At 35.7% G+C, this 14,014-nt stretch overlaps 1 protein-coding gene and 1 long non-coding RNA gene across 3 annotated transcripts in view; one reads left to right on the forward strand and one right to left on the reverse strand.

Moving 5' to 3' along the window:
* Positions 1 to 14,014, reverse strand: part of LOC135842365 (glycine receptor subunit alpha-2-like) — a 98,002-nt gene that overhangs the window by 67,930 nt on the left and 16,058 nt on the right. The gene's annotated exons all lie outside the window — the stretch shown is intronic.
* Positions 621 to 3,120, forward strand: LOC135844984 (uncharacterized). Its single transcript, XR_010558685.1, has 2 exons — positions 621 to 1,959; positions 2,257 to 3,120. It is a non-coding gene; the product is annotated as an uncharacterized LOC135844984 (long non-coding RNA).

Consider the following 14,014-nt stretch of genomic DNA (forward strand, 5'->3'; position numbering starts at 1 on the left):
GTCGTAGAGTTCAGTTTAAATTTGAGCCAATCGAAGTTCCCGATGGAAATTCAAGAAGGCATCCCAATGCAGCAAGTGTTGCTCAATTTAACAATACGATAGAATGCTGTTACGGTGCGAGCCATCCAAATTATCGTGATACTTTCATATCTTACTTGAATACGTGGAATTCCGATCTTTTAGCTATCAAAGATTTCTTGAAGTCAGTCGCAGATCTATTTGAAGAACATCCAAGTGTTTTGAGGGCATTTGCAGAAATTCTACCGGGTGGAATAACTTTACAAGTTGAAGAAAAACGGTTTGGATATTATAATCTAATCGCGAAGATCCCGGAACATTTATTCGAAATTGGTAATGATGAAGTTTTAGCAAACGCTGCTTAAATTCAATGAAATTATAATACTACGCATTTTTGAATTTATTGAAATAATTTTAGAATTTTACGAATATGTTATCAGTGTCTTAAAAAAGGACTGTAAAATGAAATAAACATGTTTCTGCGAAGCCCAATCTGTGTTCTTTTATTTTGTATTGTACCAACTACCAATGATAACGACAACCATTTCTGAATTTTCATTTTCCAATTTTTGGTCAATTCTCCCTCCCTCCCTTCATTTAAATGAAAATACAATCAGTGCTGCCGTTAAGACGTTTATTCTCTTCACGAAGGGCAGCTGGAAATCCGTCTTTCATTGTGTATCCGGCTCGCAGCATCAGAAGTAGATTTGATTTATGTCAATGTGTTTCTGACTGCTACAGTTATCTCTTTTCAGTTTTCAGTTTTATATTTTTGTTTTCCTACAATATTACATTATTTAGGCATTTCTTGTTCAATTATCGAGCGATTTCGGCGGATTTCTCCAAATTTTAAATTCACTGTGAACCGCGTAGAAACAAGTGATTTTTTGTTGGTGCATTCGAGTGAAACGTTTTCTTCGTGATCATCGGATCTAATCGCGCGTATCTCCAATTATTATGATTTGTTTCTGTTTGTCAGTTGCTTTAGGATTCGGTTCCGTTCAGATATCATTTTAGAATTTCAGTTTGAGAAGTGAACAGTCGACAAAAAAGTCAGCAAATTTATGTACTAGAGAACTATCTAGGTCTATAACTATAAACATACGTCTGCAGAATTATCCACAGAGAAATGAATTCATTCATAGTAACAACATTCATTTTGTATTGCGTGATCATGATCGACCCAAATGAAGAATCGAGATCATGGCAACTTACTCCATCTCCATCGAAAGAAATTCGCGTTGAAGATATTGATGGCCAAAAATATCGCGTAATTAACAGACACGGTGAAGAATTTCAATCCGTAAGAAACATATACCCTCAATGGAATATCACTGATGATTACAGTTGCACACGTATTAGATGCACCAATGAAAAGAACTGTCGGAGCATTATCGAATCTCACGGAAAATATTCGCAAGGGTTATCGTATTTCAAAACCATTTGCTCAATGGTGCGTTCATCAGTGTGGGGGCTTCAAATTGGCTTTACAATCGACATTTTTGATATTGCTATCGAGTACCTGCGGATCAATCCGAAAATATCACGCTGGTTCGTTGTATGATGCTCGATTGGTATTGTGTATAAGTTTACAAGTTGGTGATATTTCGTGCTATATTTTTTAGATGAGGAAACAGGAACGGCGACATCGCACTTCTCAAGTTACTATGAATTTGTATATTATGTTTCTGACTTCTATTTACTAATATCTTTGTTATCGCAGTTGAAAAGTCTGGCTACTTTGTTAAGATTAGGCCTTGTTCCTTATGAAATGTGTACATTACTCACTGATTGTTTATTGTCGTGTGAGTAATTATTGTTCTTGTTCGGTTGATGTTTTATAACTTTAAAGTATGCAGTACTCGTGTTTAAAAAATAGTTTTCTGTTGGTGTTTTTCCCCGAAGGATGTTCTCTCTGATCATTGGATCTAAACTCTAATCGTAAGTCAAGTCTAAGTACCTACCTACTTATCCCTAATTATTGTAGTTTGTTTCTGGTTGTCAATTTCGGTAGAGTAAGTGAGGGCAAGAGTTCGCAGAGGGTTAAGAGTACTATTTTCAATTTCTCATATCTGACTACACTTGAAAATTTTAATTTTTTCAGTCACGCATACCTTAGTTTAGGGAAATTTAGTCACCCTACAAAAGTTGGCAAACCTGCGGCATGTTTAAGTAGTGAAAATATCGGTTTATATTATAGATTCCTATATACACCTTTATACCTACCTTTCATTTCAGGACTGTAATTTGAGAAGTTGACCGTCGACAAAAGAGGCTACAGATTTGCACGAGAATTATTCAATAATCAAGAAATGAGTTTATTCGTAATAATAGCATCTTGTGTGTATCTGTCTTACTTTGACCCTTTCGAAGACTCGGTAACATGGGCACCTCAATCAAAAGAAATTCGTGTTGGAGACATTGATTGGCCAAAAATATCGCGTAATTAACCGACAAGATGAAGAATTTGAAACCGTGAGAAACAAGTATTTGCCAGAAGAGATTTGGAATCAGTTGATGCCTGATGATTGGAATGGTACGATGTATATTTCGTGTAATGGTACTGATGAATGCATCTGCAAGTGTCCTGCAAAAGATTCGCAATTTTATCTCGACATTTTTTGGCGTGTGGTTAGGAATAGTTTCATAGTTTTATCTATTGATGCTGCCTATGGTTTTCTGCAGACTGGTCCGAAAATATTACGCTGGTTGAGCCCGCGACGACGCTGGTTTGTGTAACTTTACGACTTTAGCTTTTTGTTATGTAATGCTTTTCCGCGAAGGATGGTTTTTCTGATCATTGGATCTAAATAATCTATTCGTATATAATTATCTTTAATTGTAGTTTATCAAGTACGATTTTAGTATTGTAATTTGAATAATTGACAGTCCACACAAGAGGCTACAGATTACACGAGAATTATTTAGATAATAATCTTTTTAAAAAATCCGTTCACATTGCAGTATAATAAACTATGATTGTTTTATTCGAAAACACTGAAAAATACCAATAATGGCGTGCTAATAAAATTTATTTAGATATGTATATCGTATTATTAAAGTCTTTGTAATAAAATTTCCATTACACGAATTTAATTTGCACTTTCTTGAATTTTTTTTTGAATGCTGCAAAGTCTAAAAATCTCTAGGTAGCTCTAGAGTGACTCGAAATCATCTCTAATCAATTCAAGAAGTCGAAAGTATGGTGGGTATAATTCTCAAAAAAAGGTAAAAATCGTGTACATGGCAAATTTCTCAACGGTTTTAGCATGAATTTTTTTTTTTTTGATCCATTCAACCCCACACACATTTTACATATGGTATTGAGATTTTCAGCCCCTCCTTTTATTGGTGTACCTTCGATTTTATACCCCAAATGTCCTTCGACTTGGCTGTCACACACCATGTTTTTGAAAATGAATGTTATAAAGTGTCATGAACTTCATTTTTTTTTTTTTTGGAAAAATTGACACATTCTCATTATCATAGAACATGAAGGTCTCTTATTGTGCAAATTGCAATTGCAATAAGTCCATAGGAAGCTCGCAATTCACATTTGAAAACTGTCACACACTTTTTGCGCAAATTTTAGAGCAATTTAATTTTAAATTATTTTTGGTAGCTTCCCAATCCAACATTTTTTTCTGGTGAGTGGCTGCACTGGATCGTACTTATCTGTGAAGTTTTGATATTTCGCAAAATCTGTGTCCTTCGGCTTGCCTTTTTATTTACCCTGACTAACCCGCCAAAAACGTGTTAAAAATCGAATAATGTCCAGTAAGTAAGGCTAGAAACGAAAAAACGTCGAGATTGTCCTTCGGCTTGTCCAGCGTCCATTTGTCATTTGACATGGCCAAATTTCGGGCAGCTGTACTTTTATCGCGCTAGTCGACATATTACACGATAATACAAGCAAAATTTGACATTTTCTCCCTCCCCACGCCTCACCACTATCCCTACCAAAAAAATAAGTCCAGATTCGAACTTTGGGGCCTGAAAAACATGAATCGACATATTACACGATAATATAAGCAAAATTTGACATTTTCCCCCTCCCCACGCCTCACCCTCCACCTCTACATAAAAAATAACTCCAGATTCGAATCCTACGACCTCGAAAACATATTAATCGACATATTACACATTGATGAAGGTCGAATCCTAATTATCGCCATTTTAGGGGGGCCAGGGCCCACAGTGGGGGGATTGAATTGATGACAACACTAGAAAAGGGATCCGGGACACCTATACAAATGATTCCCACTTGAAATTTTCCAAAAAAAATGATTTTTGTTTTTCAAAATTATGCACATCAAAATTGACCTTTTTTTTGAGAATTACCCAGGTACGCTTCAAAGTGAATTTCAGTTCTATCTTGTCGATTAGATTAAAATTTTTTTAGCAAGAAATGTACCAATTTTTAATCTCAAAAAATTCAGCATAAATCCTAAAATGAACAGAATGAACTTCAACGTCTGAAAATTTATCTGGTGACATACTTTTCGATGTTCTTTCAGTTTTCGTCATCGGATCTAGAAAATTCCTCTGTCGATTGGGATACCTATATCTTGTATAATTATTATATAGAAGTATTCCTACACATATTAATCATTCCGCGAGTATTCTCTCACTCTTAGTGAAGAATGTACGAGTAAGCTTCGTACGAATTAGGTATAAAATTTGTATAAATCCGCGAAAGTGTGAGTAATACCTACCTACGTGAATAGCTCAAGGGCCTAAAGTATATTCAGTACCTATCTACTTCGATAAGGTACCTCGATAATATTAAGAAATTCTTCGATGATGTAACGTTAATTCGATAACTTTCACAACACGATATCACAGTATGTGTATTAGTAAGAGTGTAAAATTTTGTAAATAAAGCGACGATGATGATGAAAATGAACCAGAATATCTAAGATTGAAACTTATGAGAGCGAAAGAGAAAGAAGATGAAACATTGTTAGCAAACATATACGAGTACACGCGTAGAGAGAAAGAACGACAGATGCAGAAGAAGTGTAGAGGAAAGATGCTAATGACAAGTTTTCGCAAATAAAGAAGAAAATTACTAAATGTAGCGTAGGCAGCGGCCGCGGCGCCTAAAAACGGATGCATAACGAAACATAATGTTAAATCGTGTTATTTAAATTAATTTCATCTCTTTGGCTTTCCGCTTCGAGAATAACTTAATAAACTCGGTTGCTTTTATTTACTCTCTATCTCTCTCTCACTACGCGCAAATTTTAGATTCGCATAGAACAGATCGCAGCTCCCCTCGCTTCCTCGTCGTCCTCTTTAACCCTAACACCTCTATTCGGGTTCCTCTATCGCGAAATACCTAACTAAACGTTTTGAATAATAATGTTACGCGTTTTCTGTCCCCTCGACCAGCCCTTTCGTGTACCCCTTGGCCCCCTTTTAAATCAAGCAGGAAATTTTCATTTTGAAATGTTTGCGTATAAGATTGCGTAGGATTAAAGCGCCCTATTAATCCGTGTCGACTTTTGCCGAATATGGCTGATTAGTGGTAATAGCGAGTGTTACCTTTGAAGCCAGTTTTCATGATTTAAACGCCACAAGTGTAATTTATATGTTGGTTCGAGGCTGGTGAGTGAAGCTGATTATTGATACAGGGTGTCTTCTTTGAGATAGCGAAGGTGAAGTTGAAGCGTAGTATGAATTTCTGACGTATAATTTCTAATTCGAATTGATGAAAGTCTCAATTAACTGTTGCGAGTAGTTTCAAGAAATTAGTGGCGAAATTAAGAGAGATGCTAGGTATGGGAAGGGGAGAGAATGTTTAATTGTGCGTAAAAATTAATTAATTGTTAGGTAACGAAAGAGAGAAAAAAATGTTCAAAAATAGGCTTCGAATGTTTATGAGAGGAATGAGAATTGGGAGAGAGATTAATCTTTTCTTTTTTTTGTTTGGAAAATTAGCTAAAATGAGTATTTTTCATAAAGTTAAAAAATGTTACAAGATGATTGGTCGATCTTCAGTGCATCTTATTGGAAGTTATTCGATTATTGCCAAAATTTGAAAATTAAAGTTCTTGCCCCCCTTAAAAACAGTCTTTAGACGAAATCTGGCTCGAGAAAAGTACTTTGAAAATTTTTTTGTTCAAAGAAAGAGATTGATAAATCTGGGCTTATTCTTCGGATTTCTCAATGAGTAGAAGGGAAGGGAAGGGAATGGAAGGGAAGGGGGTGAAATTTATAAAAAATTATTTTTACTTTTTGGTTAGGTTGAGTTTTTTCGACGAATTTCTAAAGAAAAATTTTTTAGTATCGTTTCATATCAAGTTTAATTTTTCAAACACGTGTTTCCCTTTGTAGGCCAGTCGGTATAGCACTTTTTGGAGGCAAACCCGAACAAAATTGCCACAAAAGATTTTTTTGCTTTAAAAGGTCTAAGATGGTGTCCTAAACAAAATATCCGGAGCCTCCCCGGATCCACCTGGTGCGTCCCCCCCTACAGTGGATTTTAGCCCCCCAAAACACGTTTTTTGCCATTTTCTCCTCCGCATTGCATTTTAGCGACAAATGAGGTTGGATACAAGAATCTACGTCAAATTTCCGATCTAATGATGTATCAATTTTCCCCGTACGTTCAAGGGGGGTGGAACTACAGCCATTCAAAAAAGGGGGGTTTCCTGAAAAATACATAAAGGCTATAGGCGTCTAAGAGGGGTGAAATGGTCTCCGAAAGCGTTCGAGTTGATATTAGCATGGAAGGTGAGTACCATTGAGACACTTCCGCATGAAAAATTTCAGATCAACGCCCCCTCCCCTTTTTGAGGAACCCCCCTTTTCTGAAATTTCAATAACACTTTTCTCAGCCCCATTTCAACCGATTTTGAAAATTTTTCAGTATGTTGTGAACATCCTTAGGAGGTACCCTCACAAAAATTTTCAGCCACCTCCCCTCATATTTACCCCTCAAAATGGCGTTTTAAACTTATTTTATGCTTTATAACTATAGTCAAATTTGAGGAGGCCAAGCGCTCTGGAGAGGGCTAGATGAGTGTAGCAAAAAATCTGACGTCATATTCGTGCTCAGCGGTATCGAATCATAAGAAAACGACATCCTATTCATTGATACTTAGTTATTTCCCCCAAAATTCCCATTTTACCCCAACCCCCTTGCGACACATTTTTACTCCATTTTGAGGGGTAGATATGAGGGGAGGTGGCTGAAAATTTTTGTGAGGGTACCTCCTAAGGATGTTCACAACATACTGAAAAATTTTCAAAATCGGTTGAAATGGGGCTGAGAAAAGTGTTATTGAAATTTCAGAAAAGGGGGGTTCCTCAAAAAGGGGAGGGGGCGTTGATCTGAAATTTTTCATGCGGAAGTGTCTCAATGGTACTCACCTTCCATGCTAATATCAACTCGAACGCTTTCGGAGACCATTTCACCCCTCTTAGACGCCTATAGCCTTTATGTATTTTTCAGGAAACCCCCCTTTTTTGAATGGCTGTAGTTCCACCCCCCTTGAACGTACGGGGAAAATTGATACATCATTAGATCGGAAATTTGACGTAGATTCTTGTATCCAACCTCATTTGTCGCTAAAATGCAATGCGGAGGAGAAAATGGCAAAAAACGTGTTTTGGGGGGCTAAAATCCACTGTAGGGGGGACGCACCAGGTGGATCGGGGGCGGCTCCGGATATGTTGTTTAGGACACCATCCTAGACCTTTTAAAGCAAAAAAATCTTTTGTGGGAATTTTGTTCGGGTTCAACCCCTTACCGACTGGACTATTGCTTCAAAATGATGTACCAAGACTAACAATCAACAATACCAACATATTGTGTGCATTTTCTCGTGATTTTACCCTTTTCTTTTTTTTCAAATTCGAGGCTTTGGGAGAAATTAAACTTCTGAAACTCCTTACACTTGTGTGTACGTGCCTAGATAAATCGTATTTTGCGTACGTGCTGCCAAGAAGGAAACTTCCTTATCGCAGCTGACTCGTTTTAAAGAGGAGCAAGGTGCTGGAAAATAGCAAGATTGTTTCCTTAACTTGTCGTTTACGTTCGCACTAAAGTCTAAAATTCTAAATATTTCGATTTTCTGCTACGCTTGATCGTGAATTTTTTTTGTAATTCAACGAGGGCGCATTGATGGATAAAAAATAAATTTCGTCATAAAAACGGTGAAGTGAGAATGAATTTTTTTAAATTTTGAAAAAATCTGGGCATTTATTTAAGTAAATTTTCTAATATCGTCGGTTTTGTGATTATGATTATTGGATGCATTTCGAAGGCACATATCTTCGTTTAAACGTTGAAAATTTGGGAACGATTGAAGGTCGCGTGACCTCCCATTTGATGAACAAAGAAACAGTTTTTTTTTCATGGTTTAATTGGTTGATAAATGAATAAATTTTCAGAGTGTTGAATTTCAAACGCCCTACGCCCCTAATTATCCCTTGAATTTCACGCAGTTATACGAGCATCTGCAAAGATCAATGAAAAATGTCACAATTTCTATATTAAATACGCTCGTATTTTACATTTTTTATCAGTCTTGCATCGTTCTTGATGATTTTATTTTGACATTCATGTTTTTACGATCATAAATTAACGATATTTGTTCAAGTAGGATTTAATAATTTTTGCTGGCTTTTTGGAACTTGTAAAAATTTTTATAAAAGTTGAAAAAATTCTACTGAGTTTGAAAGTTTGAAAAAAAATCTCAAAACTGAAAACGTCAGGTTTCCAGGCATTCAGTCAACATAAGCAAAAAACATTTCCATGATTTATAACTTCCTTTGAAGAGGAGACCTTACCTCTCTTTTTTTCGTATATTTTCATCGTTAAAATATCTCTATAAAAACATGGTGCTGAAAAGTGGAACTGAGTGATTGAAAGAGTGTATTACAACAGAATTTTCCGCCCTATAGGGACAGCCTCATTCGATCGAAAACAATTTTTTGTCGCCATATTTGGATTCAGTGAGTTAAAATACACCTATTTACGCCTTTTTCGCGATGATTTGAGTAAAATTTAAATAGGCTATTCTCTTTTTTCTTTCTGCTTTGTAATTGAAAATTTTGCAAAGCTTTGAGTTCTGAACCAGCGAAAATCGATTTTTGAAAAATGATCGACTTTCAATAAGGCTACAGAACTGCTCAAAACTTTTCGAAACCATTTCTAATCGATTTAAGGGATCAAAAATAAGAGTACATAACAAGTTTTAGTTTTCAATGTCAATTTGGTAAAGTTTTGATTTTATTGAATTTTCGGTCTAAAGATCTTTAAAAAGTCACTAAAAAGGTGAAAATACATCATTTCAGAAATTTGAGACAAATAATCGCAAAAAAGTGTAGGTATTTGGAAAGTCAATTTTTTGAAATTCGATTTTTTAAAGATCTCAGTGACGGTCAAATCGGTTTAAATGAACGATCCTTGTGTCCAGTTTTCGAAATTTCAAACAACATGTAGGTAGGTGATTTTTGGTATTTTAAAACATTTTTACATCATATGTATTTGGGTCAAAACTTGATAAAATTTTCACTCTCCAGCCTTTCAAAAAATGAAAAAGGTCAAAGAACTTCAAAATAACCTGAAATGCCGAGAACATTAATTGATACGATTGAGGTATTTTTAGAACCACTGAACGCAATTTTTCAGTTTTTCGTTTTTTTTTCACTTTTTTGAAGGGTGGAAGATGGTTTTTATTTCTTTTTAATTTAAATAGGGTAAGATTCTAAAAATAATTGAGAAACTGAAAAAATATAAAAAATTAGTCATTTTTTAAACGTTTTGCAGGTAAGAATCTCAAGTCTCCTCAAGGGTTAGAGATTTGAAGTTTTCTGCATGTTCATTTGAGTCCATTTTACCTCTATTGAGACAACGAGATACCCACTTCTTGAAAATGTAGGGAAAAATGCAAGAATACCCCCCCGCCCCCTAGTATGTAATAAAAAAACTCTTCAAAAACTTGAAGAAATGAAAGGATTCTTCGAAAAATTGATCCAGAAATCCTATAGAAACCAACTGTGGAAAATTATTCTAGAAAAAAATTGGCAACCCCGCAGTGTTAGAATTTCTTAAAATTACATCAAAATTTTCTGAAATAAATTTCACGAAACACAGCAAATTTTAATACCGCCAGCATATCTTCAGATTACCTAGATATTTCACGTTTCTCCGGGCCACAAAACTTCTTCGTTCTCTCATACGAATATATTTTCTTCTACTTCCCCTCGAATTAAAAAGTAATCAAAGGAAATACGACACAAATGCGTAAATATCGCACACACGAATTCAGCCAAGCATAATTTATAATCCGACTTTGAACGAGCTTTTAAAAACAGTCGCACTAAATCTTATAAAATATGCGATACGACTTCGGTTTCTGTTTTTTCATTTTTCTAAACTGGAAACGATAAATTTTCCAAGTGTTACCGCGTCTACTAGGTATGCAATATGAAGAAGAGAAAAATACTAATTTCTGTTTAAAATATACGGAATCATATAAAGAGAGAGGGATAAAGTTGAGTTTTATGTATTTCGTTTTTTATTGTTTTTTTTTCTTTTTTTTTTTGTTAAAGATGTTCGATTTAATCGTACATTTTTTCTCATTTTTCTTTTTTATAAATCACCTAGCCCTTCTCGGTCATGTATGTGTATTGAAAAATGATACCTCGTACCCGTTCATCTGCGGCATAAGTATTTCACGTACCTACTTACGTTGTTTTAGTCGGAGAAGGAGGGGGGGCAAGAAGTTCCATCACTGGAAGTATTTTGGTCTTTATGTAAAACAACTCGGATATGTATATAGGGAAACTTCGCTTTAGAAAAACGGAATATCGTATTTAATCTGAAGCATTTGAAATGCTCGTGAAAATGTTTAGCAGTATTTATACAAGACTCTTTACGCGATATAAAGCTTTATTACGTACGGTTTATTAAGAATTCAACGTGCGGTTAACGTTTTTTTTTCTTCTTTGCTCTAGTATTCGACACGAATTTTTATCTCAACATTGCGATTTTTTACGAGATGTTTTTAGCAATATGAGGGCCGAGGGGGACGATAGACGATCTACACGCGAGTAATTCTAGGTATAAGTACATAAAATTCCAAATGAACTAGTTACTTCATTTTTTTAACGGATTAATTTGTGTAAATTTGTATTCACGTATTATCCGCGTGTAATCAGCTCAGAATGTGAATGGCTGATTAAATTTTTGATTAAATGGAGAATATTATATTGTAAGTTCGAAATTGAAACTCGGTTGGATTTTTTTCTCACGACTGAGTTTGACGAAAATCGTCGCTTGTGCAATTAATTCACATCGGCAACAGCTTGTTTATTTTTATTACAAGTTTTGGCTGTGTTTTGCTTGAGAGTTTTAAGTAAATGAAATGTGTGTTCTGTGTTGCGACACAGTTGCACATTGCATAATATTCATCGATCAGTTGTATTACACGCGAGCTATAATAAAAACGAATTTAAGCGAGTGAAAAATAAAAATAAACCTTTGCTATAGGTGTTTAATTGTTTATGTTGAGCAAGTTTATTCTGAGTTCGAACTCGAATCAAAAATGGAACGAAGTCGTCCGATTTCGCTGAAATATTTTTACAGGGTTCCCTCGATTGCCTTATTAAAGTAATTACCATCATTTTCGTTTTAATTCTTCAAGGGGAGGAGGGTGAGCGCTATAATTTTTACGTATTGGAAATTTTTTTGCAAAACTGTCGAGCTTTCACGGCTCATAAGTGGATGGAGATAACTGAACAAATTATTATATAATGTATAACTTAAAAAAATCTCGTCCGAAGAAATGGGTGAGCATTAACCTAAAAATTTGAAATTTTTCGCATGTTCCATCTTGCTGAGGCAATTATAAATAAAATAATAAAATGAATGAAAAAATGGATCCTTTATAATACATATGTATTTACCGATTTTTTGAGATAAGACCTCCTCAATCCCCTTGTACTTTGCTGCAAAATCAGCGAACTCGCTGACAGACGACCTTGAGAGTCTAGGCAGTTAGGTCAGTGACCTTGAGAGTTTAGGCACATGGGTCAATGACCGCGATAGGGCAGAGAATCGGGTCAATGACCTTAAACGTCCAGTCAGTGGGGTCCATGACCTTGAGAGGGCATCCAGTCAGGTCAATGACCTTGAGATACCAGACAACGGGATCAATGGCCTTGATAGATTCAGACAGATAAACTTGGGAAGCCAGACATATGGGTCAATGACCTTAAGATGGCTGCCAGTCAGGTCAATGGCCTTGAGATATCAGACAGCCGGATCAATGACCTTGAAAGGTTCAGACAGACAAACTTGAGAAGCCAGACGGATGGGTTAATGCCCATATCAGACTAGACAGGCAGACACGACAACCTTAGGACACTAGACATGCACGCAGATAACCTTGAGAGGCTATTCAGGTAGGTCAGTGTCTTTGAAGGGCCCGACAAGGCAGACAGACAGACAGACAGACAGACAGACAGACAGATAGATAGATAGACGAACGACCTTGGGGAAGCCAGACAGACGGTTCAATCACCTTAAGAAGCCAGACAGGCGGATCAATGGCCTTGAGTGGTTAAACAAGTAGGCCAGTGGCCTCAAGAAGCCGGACAGATGAGTCAATGACCTTAAACGGCGAGACCGGCAGGAATTGGGGAACCATACTGACGTGTAAATGACCTTTAGAGGCAGGACAGGAGGACAGATGACCTTGAGAAAGCAGATAGATGGGTCAATGACCTTAAGAGGATAGTCACCTTGAAAAGGCAGGTAGATGGGTATGGACAGACAAACGAGATATACAGACTAGGGTGGCCCTTATTTATACTTGGTGGGAAAAAAAATTTTGAATTTTTTTCGGGACACCCCCTAGTTTGGTGCCACTCTATGAGAAAATAACGTATAAAAAATTTCAACTCAATCGATGCATATTTACCCGTGCCGCACACCACTTTTTGTAATGATAGCATCACGCGCACGAGCTCAGTTCTATTCCACGACAAACCCGTGGCAAATGAAACGTGCATTAACGCGCCTCAACTTCAACTTGTTTTTTCAATCTTAAACGTTCGTGTTTGTTCAAACCAGAGGACGATCGAAGTCACACTGTTTGGGTTGAGGTGTTCATATCATTTTGCCGACAATATTTGTAATTCTTGCAACAAAACCCAAGATTTTAACCCAATCAATGGGTATATAAAAATGTTGAAGAAGGGAGTGATACTGTTTGAAAAAAAAAAATACATTACTACCTAATTCGAATTTTTTTGATTTTATGTATTATTTTATGTAATTTTTCAATTTAAATGGCCCAAGCGAAGTGAAAACAAAAGTTTTGGAAAATTTATAATTCAAAAAATAGAACTACCTACTTCAAAACAATGGGGTTTTCTAATACCTATCAGCAATCATTTTTAAAATTTAATCAATAGTTTTTTTAAATACCAGCTGGCTTGTACTCACTTTTTCCAAAAAAAGGCCAATCCATCATTCATTTATTAGTATCCCAAAAAACTCGAAAAAGTAACCAAAAAAGTGACAAAACATGGACAATACATTTTAATGCACAAAAAATCAACAAAAAAACGAAAACTTTTCGCTTTTAGTCAAATTGTCAAAATGAAATTCAATAATTTTAGCAAAAAGCAGGACCTTTTGGCAATTAGGTACTGCCAAGGAAGTACTTTTTGGCAATTTTGGATTAAAAATTAAAAATTTCGCGATTTCTGGGAATAAAGGTGAGATTTTTGAATATTTCAGCAAAAGACATGGCTTGTTAGCTGGGGATTTCTGACAAAAAAACTACACATTAGAACAATTATTGGAAAAGAGAGGGAGCTTTTTGATGCAAAAAACAACACAATTTTTAGCAGATTTTGGCAAAAAAAAATGCTACATAATTTTGGCAAAATGCGAGCTTTTTTGCTATTTTGATAGAAAACGAGACTTCGACAATAATTTCCGGAAAAAGCAGGACTTCGTAGAAATTTTTAG

Source organism: Planococcus citri, chromosome 4 (assembly GCF_950023065.1).
Source record: "Planococcus citri chromosome 4, ihPlaCitr1.1, whole genome shotgun sequence".
Taxonomy (NCBI): domain Eukaryota; kingdom Metazoa; phylum Arthropoda; class Insecta; order Hemiptera; family Pseudococcidae; genus Planococcus; species Planococcus citri.